Source organism: Hibiscus syriacus, unplaced genomic scaffold (genome assembly GCF_006381635.1).
Source record: "Hibiscus syriacus cultivar Baekdansim isolate YM2019G1 unplaced genomic scaffold, ASM638163v2 tig00110556_pilon, whole genome shotgun sequence".
In the NCBI taxonomy this organism is placed as follows: domain Eukaryota; kingdom Viridiplantae; phylum Streptophyta; class Magnoliopsida; order Malvales; family Malvaceae; genus Hibiscus; species Hibiscus syriacus.
In genome coordinates, this window is record NW_024062779.1 from 1,116,384 (window position 1) to 1,127,700 (window position 11,317).

Genomic DNA, 11,317 nt, shown 5'->3' on the forward strand with positions numbered 1-11,317 from the left:
AAAAATATAAATATTAAAATTGATCAAATTAAAATATATAAACTAAATTTATAATTTGTATATAGAATAAATGCTAATTAAATAATTTTATTTTATTTAATGATTATATAAAAAAGTTAAAATAACTATTATAATAATATTTCTATTAATATCTTAAAATTTGTTTTTTCATTTTTTATAATTAAATGTATACTCAATTAACTAATAACATCAACTAAATCGATCTCTTAAATAATAATATAAATAAAATATATTAAAATTCCATATTAAATACAAATAATGTTTATATATATATGCACTTGAGTCATGTTCAATATTTATATACGTGAAATGTTAAAATATTAAAATATTGATCATAAAAATATAAAAATTAGTTTAATTCTACATTATTAGGAAGTAGGTAAAGAGAAAGCAGTAAATCATTTATTGATACACTGATTACAATATAGGGGCTGTTGTATTTATATACTGCAAAGGTAGCTTAACAGAATAACCTCTCTTAACAGCAAGCTTAACAGCTTCCTAACTGCCTAACTTCTTCTAAACGACTAGTGCCATCATGGCACGTTCATCATGGCAAGCAGGGCTTGCTTCATACTGCTAATATTCTCCTGCTCCTTCTTGTCTTCTGAATTAGGCTTGATGAACACATATTTTGGATCGAAATTCTTCAAATGCAGTTCTAGCCAGTGGCTCAGTGAATCCATCTGCTATTTGATGCATAGCTGGAACATAACTGACACTTAGCTGGTCTGCTACTACTTTCTCACGTACAAAGTGGACATCAAGATCAACATGCTTTCATTGAGCATGGTATACTGGATTCGCGCTCTTGGCCTCATCACTTGTGTTGTCACACCAGACTACTGGCTTGTGACTCTGATGAATGCCAAGATCAGATAGTAGTGCTTGAACCCACATTATATCAACAGATGTGTATGCTACACTCTTGTACTCGGCCTCCATTGTGGACCAGGAGACGGCTCTTTGTTTTTTTTAACACCAAGTAACGAGGCACTTGCCAAGGAAGACCCCATACCCGGTGATAGATCGCTTGTCATCAAGGTTGGCTTCCCAATCTGCATCAGCAAAGGCGATTATATCTAGTCCATGACCAGTTTGTGAGAACAATAACCTGAAATTAATTGTTGCTGATAGGTAACGAGTATTCTTTTCATCACAACAAAGTGTGTCTCTCTCGGTGCATGCATATGTTGAGCAACTTGTCTCACACTAAACGAAATATCAGGTCTTGTGTGGCAAATATATAGTAGTGAACCAACTACACTTTGTATTCACTAGCATTCTGAATTAAGTCACCTTCTTCATGAGAGAGTTTGGGAGATACAACCATAGGTGTAGCACAACTTGCTGCATTCGACATTCCAGTTTTCACCAGCAGCTCTAGGATGTATTTTTTTTGACTAAGTACAACTGAGTTATTGCAACGTTTGACTTCAATTCCTAGGAAGAAGCTTAACTCCCCTAGGTCCTTTAATGAGAAACAACTTTGTAACATCGAAACAACCTGCTCTATAGTATTGGGATTTCATCCTGTAATTACTATGTCATCCACATAGACTAGAGCATAGATGTAGTTACCATCAGCTTGCTGAATAAACAATGACGAGTCTGCTCGAGACGCTATAAACCCTATTTATAGCAAATTCTCTTAAGTTTGGCATGCCAGTTGCGGGGTGCTTGTCGAAGTCCATAGAGTGCCTTCTTGAGTTTACACACAGGGGCTGGTTGCAATCATCTTCTTGTGAGGTTTTTGCATGTACACCTCCTCACATAGATATCCATTGAGGAATGCATTATTGATGTCAATATGTCAAAGCTGTCATTCATTAGAAACTGCTATAACTAATATTGTATTGAACATTGAAAACCGAACTACATGACTGAAACTGTCCTTGAAGTCCTGGCCTGGAACCTGTGAAAACCCTTTTACCACCAGACGTGCTTTATATCTATCACTGATCCATCAGGGTTGTATTTGACTCGAAAAAGCCATTTACATCTTACAACCATTCTGTCTTTAGGAAGCCTAACTAATGTCCATGTACCGTTGTTAATCAAGGCTTTGTACTCTTCATGTACTGCTGCAGCCCAGTAAGGGGATCGAAGAGCATCACTAATTGTGTTAGGAACATCATCATTATTCATGGCACTTGAAAATACCTTAGGCTTGAAAATTCCACATCGACTACGAGTCATCATATGATGAACTCGAGTCTAAGCAGCATCATATGTTACCTTATGTGTCATTATCTGGTATGCTGCCAGCATCTGCACCCACATCGACCTCTGCATTAGGTGCAGTTTCTGCTGAGTAGTAGCATCAAAAGTATGTTGCAGGGTATCATTTGGAATATGCTGAGGTCCATCATTGTTTGTCTCTAGTGCATTGGGAACCACTGAATTGTCATCCTCTTCATGCACAGTGGTTGTATTAGGTAATTGTTGTGGATCTTGACAGCATGAGTTTCTGAACTTTGTAACAATTCGAAGCGGCTGAGCGTTTGGTTTATTGTTGACTACAGATTCCAAGGGAACACCGCTTCCTTTTCCTGCAAACGGAAAGATAGATTCGTTAAACATAACATGGCGAGAAATATAAACTCAACCATCGGGTGCTAAACATTGAAAGCCTTTGTGTTGCAGGCTAACTCCCAAGTAAGTGCATTCTTGTGATCTGAAGGATAATTTATGTTTTTGAAACATTCTTAGATGAGGGAAGCATTGGCAGCCAAATACCTTCATCACTGAATACTCGGGTTTCTTCCCAAATAGCTTCTAAAATGGTGACATATCTTGTAATACTCTTGTTGGCAGACGATTAATTAAATGTACTGCAAAAGTGATGGCGTATGACCAATACTTGATTGGTAAAGATGCCTGGGCCAACAGTACTAAAGGCAGCTCAACAATATGACAGTGTTTCCTCTCTACTACACCGTTTTGCTCAGAGGTGTGTGGACACGTGAGCCTATGCAGAATGCCATCTCGAGACAGCAATGATGAAATACTGCGGAATTCACCACCCCAGTCTGTCTGTAGTGCTTTGATGGTAGTCCCAAACTGGTTAGATACAAGTTTTTAAAATAGTTAGAATGCTAAGTATACTTCATCTTTATGTTTCAATATGTAAATCCATGTGTGGCGAGTGAATGTATCCACAAAAGAGATGTAAAACTTAAAACCATTGGAGGACACATGTGGAGGTCCCCATAAATCTGAGTACACAAGTTCAAACGAGGAAGTTACCATTGTACTTGATTCATTGAAAGGCAATTTATGGCTTTTGCCTACATGACATGCAACACATTCTTTGTTTACATGAGGACGAATTTTAACACCTAGTTCACAAGCTATTTTTGTGAGAGTCTTAACAGCTGGATAACTAAACCGTCGATGCCATAGCTTGTCTAATCGAATTGAAACTCCACTGACATTAGCTTGTGCAACATGAACTTCTAGGGGTTTATCCACGGCAAAAGAATACAGGCCATCAGTTTCTTCACCTTGAAGCAGCAGCATTCCAGTAACTTCATACCGAACACAATATCTATTTGCGTGAAACTCAATGAAGACATCATTGTCCTTAGCAAGCTTTGAAATCGAAAGCAGATTCTTGGTTATTTGAGGCACATGCAGCAAATCATTCAAGAACAGTATAGGTGACGAGGTATTTACATGAGCATGACCAACCAAATTAACACCAAGGGACATACCATTCCCAATTAAAAGCTTACATGGACCTCGATATTCAGATGAGTTCAGAACCTTATTGGCATCTGTAGTAATATGTTGCGTGGCTCCTGTGTCAACCACCCAACGCTCTGACTGCAGAGATGTGACATGAGCTTCTGGTTGATCTCCTGTAAATGAGCCACTTCTTTTCTTTGCACAACATTCATAGCCATCGTCAGCAGATGAACTTGTAAAATTGTTAGAAGAGGGAGCAGCTTTGTACTCATATTGATACTGGCCTTGATAAGCAGAAGTGACACAGGAGAAGTCTTTGTTAAATCTGTGTCAACATCTATCAACAAGGTGGCCAACTTTTCCACAGAGTTGACATTGAACTCTCGATCTGCCTCGACCTCTACCATTGGTTCGTGAATTGTAAGAATAGCCAGATCGTTGATTAGGATTATTAGAAGAGTTTCTTACTTCACTTTGTGCAACATTTGCACTCATCAAAAGATGAATTCCGACGGTGAAACTGATTCACATTCGAAACTGCCGACAGAAAAATCGATGTCAAGGAAGAATAAAGTAGCTTGTTGATGCATGAGTGACGCTTAATGATCGAAACAGCAGCACTGTCAATGACGGTGGAATAGCAATCTCACTGTGGCAGCAACTGCGTGAGAGAAAGGAGTCTGATGGTGCAACAGCGGAAAAAATGGTGTCAGAATCTTTTTAGCGAATGATACCATATTAGGAAGTAGGTAAAGAGAAAGCAGTAAATCGTTTATTGATACATTGATTACAATACAGGGGTTGTTGTGTTTATATATTGCAAAGGTAGCTTAACAGAATAACCTCTCTTAACAGCAAACTTAACAGCTTCCTAACAGCCTAACTTCTTCTAAACGACTAGTGCCAGCATGGCACGTTCATCATGGCAAGCAGGGCTTGCTTCATCCTGCTAATATACATTAGTATAAATAAATTTCTTCCCATATATATATATATATATATACATCCAATCCAGAAGATACGTAATTAATAATAAAAGAGCGGACATGCTGCAATAGCATGCTTTTCAAGGAATATATAAATATTACAATAGCTCATGCTTCACATCCTATGTTAATTAATTAAGTAGAGTCATTTAATTTAATAACGTTAAATTCAATTATCTTCTTTATTGATGACAAAAAATTCAATGATGATTATTTAAATTAAGGTTTTTATAAAATAATTATTTTGCTAATATTTTAATTACATCTATGTTTTGAAGATTAGTGGCATGATTAAAACTCAAATATTTTAATATATAAAAATCAATCAAGCATTTAACTATATATATATCCGTAAGAAGAAGAAAAATTAAAGAGAGGTCAATGGCAATAGGCCTTGTGGGCAGGGGGCGAACCTTCATGGTCAAGAACATCCTAGGTACACGCTAATTATTTTTTTAGATATTAATTAATATTGAAAAAATATATTTTTAAAAAATAAAAAATTATTAAACCCTTTTTATTAAAAAATTATATTTATAAAAATAAAAATATTTTAACCCGCTATAATGATTTTAAGTTCCATCCCTATTCGGGACCTGGAAGTTTTAAGTTAAAAGGAGTTGGCAGCACGTGACGAGTGGTTGGTGATGCAGCCCTAGAGGAGAGGTCTGTGATGATCCTTACATGAGATTTTGCACTTGTGGGATCACCCATCCATATATGTCAATGATCAGGTCCAAGTTGCGTCTACAAATTCCCTAAATTATGGCTATTTACAGTTCAACAATAAAGTATGATTATGTGTTATAACTACCGATTAATTTAATAGAATATAATATTATACTTTTTTACTAGTATAATTACATCAAAATTTAATTTAACTACAACTAAAATTTAAATTAGTATATAAAAATATTAAATAGTTATATATCCATATATGGTTGCAGGGTCCATCTGGTGTCATATTAGCAGTCACCGACCATGAAATATTGGGTGGTGTTGGTTTCTCGAAAATTATGGCGTGTATCTAAAGTCAACCACTCATTCCATATCTGTTCCTCATATACTGAACACGCCTAGGTGTAGCGCTAGCGCTAAATAAATCATCATATACGCCGAGAGAAAATCAAACAACTTTATTATATCCAGTGATTAATTAATTTTAACGCTCTCAAGTGCTGAATGTTAGGAATACCCAAACTCTGACTTTAACCAGTAAATATAAATATACAAGTTTTGATTCTGCATAAAGCTCGCGGCTAGCCTCCATCAAAGTCTCTTGAGAATATGAAACTATTATTATCATTCCTGCAAGTTGGCCGTCGCATAAATTTGGACCATGAAAAGCCACGTGCAAATAATTAATCCACGAGTGAAGCATAAAAAATAAATTTAGTATCTCTGAACTTCAAGTGAGAATGTGAATGGGAAATGGAACTTTTGGTCGGTTAGGTTAGGTCAGGTAAAGTTGATGTGTATGCACATCTTCAACACTTTTCCAAAACGACAAAACACCGAATGTCTCGAGGTTAGCCTCACGATTAAGCTTTAAAATTATTAATATAAATCACACGGATTGTAAGCTGTACACCTACGATGTTAATAGTTCATATTAAAAATAGTTTCAAAAGAAATGAACCCGTTTTCTTAATATAAAAGATGATTAATGTTTAAATGTGAGATACGAGGAGTGGGGACGTTGACGGCACGTATCTGAACTGAACAGAACATAACGAGGGAGTGGGCTACCTTGGTGGACCACTTGAGCACTTGATGATGATAGTTGGAAACATGAATGTTCAAAGGTTGGTGCAAATTTGTTTGAGAATTGAAATCATTTAGAATATTGACAGGGAATAGTGACTCATCAGCAACCAGCCAGCCGTGTTGATCACGAGAACAAGAAGTTAAGGGCCAAATCCCTATGAATTTTTGGTTATCGGGAAATAGCTGGAAAGTGACGCACGATCGCAAGAATCATCAAGTTGATCGTTCGTATGGATTTATTATTACCATGTTGATGGCTAAATTCGGCAAAAGGATGAGACTTGTTGGGAACAACAATGTTAGTCGAAAGGATATCTGGCAAAAACTGTCGAGATTAAGCAAAACCTAAAGCCAGTTTTCATTATGAGAAACGTAGCCGAAAGTGACAAATTTGCAGAACGTTCTCGCTTGGGGATTGTCTCATGAAAGGCAGATTAATATACGGTTAATATACGCGTTATCGATACATTAAAAGATATTTAATAAATTCGGTTTAGCGCTACCGGAAATGTTGACTAATAATAATGTAGTAGGTCTAAGTCATGAAGAAACATTAAAAAATTGTGCAACCGGCAAACTTAACTTGTCGGTTCGTGTCGATCCAAATTAAAAATGTGTCGATCCAAAACGATATAACAGGTAAAACTATGACAAAACCGGTATTGAAATGATAAAACTGATAAAGCGCTACCAGATACATTTAAAGTGTCGGTACTTTATTATAAGGATTGACACTTCGTGAATTTAAAAGGGAATCAGTTTTAAATTCTATAAAGTGTCGATACTTTTAAAAAAAATGTATCGATCCAAAATGATATACCAGGTAAAAATATGATAAAACCGGTATCAAATGATAAAACCGGTAAAACGTTACCGGATATATTGAAAGTGTCGATACTTTATATAAGGATCGACACTTTGTGAATTTAAAAGAGAAGCAGTTTTAGCGCCTATAATGTGTCGATTCTTTAAAAAAATATATCGATCCACAACGATATAACAGGTAAAAATATGATAAAACCGGTATCAAAATGATAAAACCGTAAACGATACCGGATATATTGAAAGTGTCGATACTTTCGTAAGTACATGTAATAAATTATCGACACTTTCAAAGAAATAGGTAAATATCCTTTCGAAAGTATCGACACCTGACATAAAAGTATCGACACTTTTGTATTTGTATCGATTAAATATAAATAACATATCCGATGAAAATATAAAGACCATATCTAAATATCCTCTAAAAATAGATAGAACGGACGAGTTTTTGAAATCGAAGCGTAATTGTTGCTGCATATCAGAAGGCGTTTCTAAAGCGAAGTTTATTTGTTTGTTGCTGCAGTCGAATCGAAAAGTATGTTATCGAAACCCTAGTTTTTAATTATTACAGTAATAGGAAATAGGGTTTTTATGTGTTGTTTGGGGTTTTAGAGCAAAGAAGCATTTGAGAAAGATTACAGGTAGAAAGTGATATTCAAGGTAAAATATAAATGTCGATACTTTTATTAAATATTATATGTAAAAATGATATTATAGGTTGTATAAATGTGCCGACACATTTTGTAGTGGCCATTCAAATTCTTTTGAAGAAAACCGTTTTACCACAAGAGTAGTTATCTATATTTGTATATTGAATAAAGTGTATGTAACAAGTATTTGATTTGATTTGCGTAAACTGGTATATGAAGGAAAAATGGAGTCAATGGGTGGAAAAATTGTTGGTGGCGCAGATGACTTTGAAATTGAGACCGAGACTCGAAAGCAACAAAAGGGTGGATATATGTACTTCTAGTAAGTATCAATGTCTTTTTGTTATTATTGTTGAAATGGTAATTGGATTAAAGTATCGATAAACTTTAAATTGATTACAAATTTTAAATGTTGACAGTATGGCCGAATGCAAAAGGATGAAGGAAGATGGCACACAGAGCGGTTCGGTATGTAAAATGAATTTGACATTGAGTAGTATTTAGTGTTAATGTATTGATTAAGAAACGTTTATGTTTAATATTAGGTGACAAAAGATGTGAGATCCAAATGGAATTCAATGAGTGATGCTGAAAAGGAAGCTTACATCACACAGTCAATGAATGATAGTAAAGAATACAAAGAACGGAGGAAAGCACATGAAAATAAGGTATTCATTAAACTTGTAAATACGTTGATACAAAATATATAAAAACTATAACATATATATTGTTAAAAAATGTAGGAAGTGTCGACAAGATGCAGCATTAAAAGGGTGAATTCATTAATTAAACACCTTAAGGATAAGGGTCAGTTGAATGTGCTGGGAGAAATAGGTTTTGGATCGTTGGTAGGAGTAAGGGATCGACTTATTCGAAGGAATTGTGTCATCCTTGATGGCGCAATTTGATGTCAGACAATGTATTGCTAAGTATGGTGATTTTTCATTTCCTCTCGGGATCCCATGTGCTGCAGCCGTATTGGGGGTAGAAAATGAAGGCAAAAATGTTGTAGAAGTCTGTAAGAGTAAGGACTGGAAAGCATTGCCTCCAAATATGGTTTGAAGCAGAAGGTGACATATGTTGAAATTGAAGAGGAAATAAAAGTAGATCTTACGTTGGGGATGAGTGAAGGCCAGAGTTCTATTATACCTTGTCGGTATCTTTCTTTGTCCAACGGGTCATACGTCAACGAACAAGGAACATATGAAGCTCATTTGCGATGAAGGCTTGAAGGGTGAATTCAATTGGGCTGAATATATCCATTCAGATTGATTGAATCAATAATCACCTTTAAAAAGGGCAGCCAGAGATACCTCAAAGGGTGCATAGCAATCTTAGAGGTAAATGAGTTGAAGAACTTTTTTGTGTTTTTATATAAAAATATAAATTTTATTATAAATGCAGGTTGCACTGTTCGATTTTTGGTCGGGCTGTGAGGCAGTGACGGCTTATGAAAGAACCGGAGTGGCACGCATCCGTGCATGGGGGAAGGAAGAGGTGGTTAGAGTGATGGTGAAGTTGAAGTTGGATAGAGCGAAGAAGCAAGAAAGGGTAATAAATGTAATTAAATAATATTAAGAATATAATCAATGTCTTAATATTGTAATTTAATTTTGAAGGTTATTGGCAAGGATGTAGAGGAGGCAGAGAGAGAAGAAAGGAGAGATGGTTGTATTGGGGGATGACGTGAGTGGGACGACGGTGAGGGAAAACATAGTAACTTCGACATTTTGATGTATGAATTGGCTGATATCAAAACAAATCCAATTTGATATCATGCAAAGACAATCAAGAGTCGAAGAGAAACTTGATAGAGTCGAAGAAAACTTGAGAGAGTCGAAGATACACTTGAAGGCATAAGGGGGTAGTGGAAGGAAAAATAGATGGAGTGGTGAAAGAAGTAGAGGTGTTGAGGGGTGAAGTGGTGAAAGAAGTTGGGGTGTTAAGGGGTGATATTAAGATGGTGATGGTTGAAACATTTGAGGGAGTGGTGAAGGAGGTTGTGGAATTGAGGAGTGAACTTACGGGGGTGAAGGGGGTGGTTGATAAATACTTGGATGAAGGAGATCAATTGAAGGGTGAAATAAAAGAGATGAAGAGCTATGTAGAAAAAAAATACGATGAACTGAAAAATATGAAGAAGAAAAGAGGGAGAAGGAAGAAGAAGAGATGGAAGAAATGAGGAGGAAGGAAGTCGATGTCGTTTATACACGGAGAGTGTTATAGCAGCATTTGGATTCAAAATGTCCTGCACCCCAGAAGAAGAAGCAGAACGTAAGTTGAATAAAAGAAAACTTAATTTGTTTTTATTATGTTGTTGTGACAAAAATTTGTATGCAAAATTGTAGGTTGAAAAAGCGGATATTACAAGAGGAATTGATGACATCGAAGCTGCAATTTGTGATTATTTATGGAATAGTGAGTTAGAATCGGAGTAAGTGAAATATATTGCTTTGTGAGTTATATTTAAATATTTCATGACAACATATTAATCCTAATGATTCATACAGATTTCTGTAATCTCAATGGGAAATCAATTCGCTAGTGTATACGACGTTGCAACGTTGAAGCCTACGGAATGGGTTGGCGGTGTGGTAAGTAGAAAGTAGAAAATGTTAAAACTTATTGAATATGTTATGATTGTGTAATTAATTTTGTTAGGTTATTGATTTGCTCGCCTGGACAGTATGCTATGATTCTCAGAAGTCACTTCGGAGGATTGGCTACCTTCATACCACTTAGCGGTGAGTTAAATTAATAAATGGAGATAAGTAGTGTTATAGACGGTAAATTAATAATGTTTGCGTAATTGCAGCAGCAGGCGTTGGATGCCAACACAAAGAAAGTGTTGACAGTATTGCTACCTTCTGGGGTCCCATATTGAATAACTATGTGAAATTCACCGACTGTGAGAAGGTAAGACACCATACCAATTGCAAATGATGTTTTCGGATATAGAATGTTGAATTTTGTCAAATTGGGTGTGAAATTTGTTGCAGATCATGATCACAATAAACTACCATAATTCACATTGGTATCTGTTGGTGTTGGATATGGTAGATCGTGTTGCAACAATATATGATAGTATGTTTACAACTGAAGCAGCTAAACAGAGAGTGAATGATGCTAAGAGATTGGTATGTATGTATGTATGAAAGGACATTATGTAAATTATAATGCATAATTTTTTTGGATCATAACTTCTTCTATTTTAATACAGATTAAAATATTAGATTTTTATAATAAGAAACGCATTTGGGTTGAATCCTGTAGATCTCTAGGAAAGTATCCCTTGAAAAATTTCAAATTTGTGGAGCATAAGAAGAATAAGCAATTGAATGGGTATGAGATGTTATCACAAATAGAAAGCTTAATTTATGC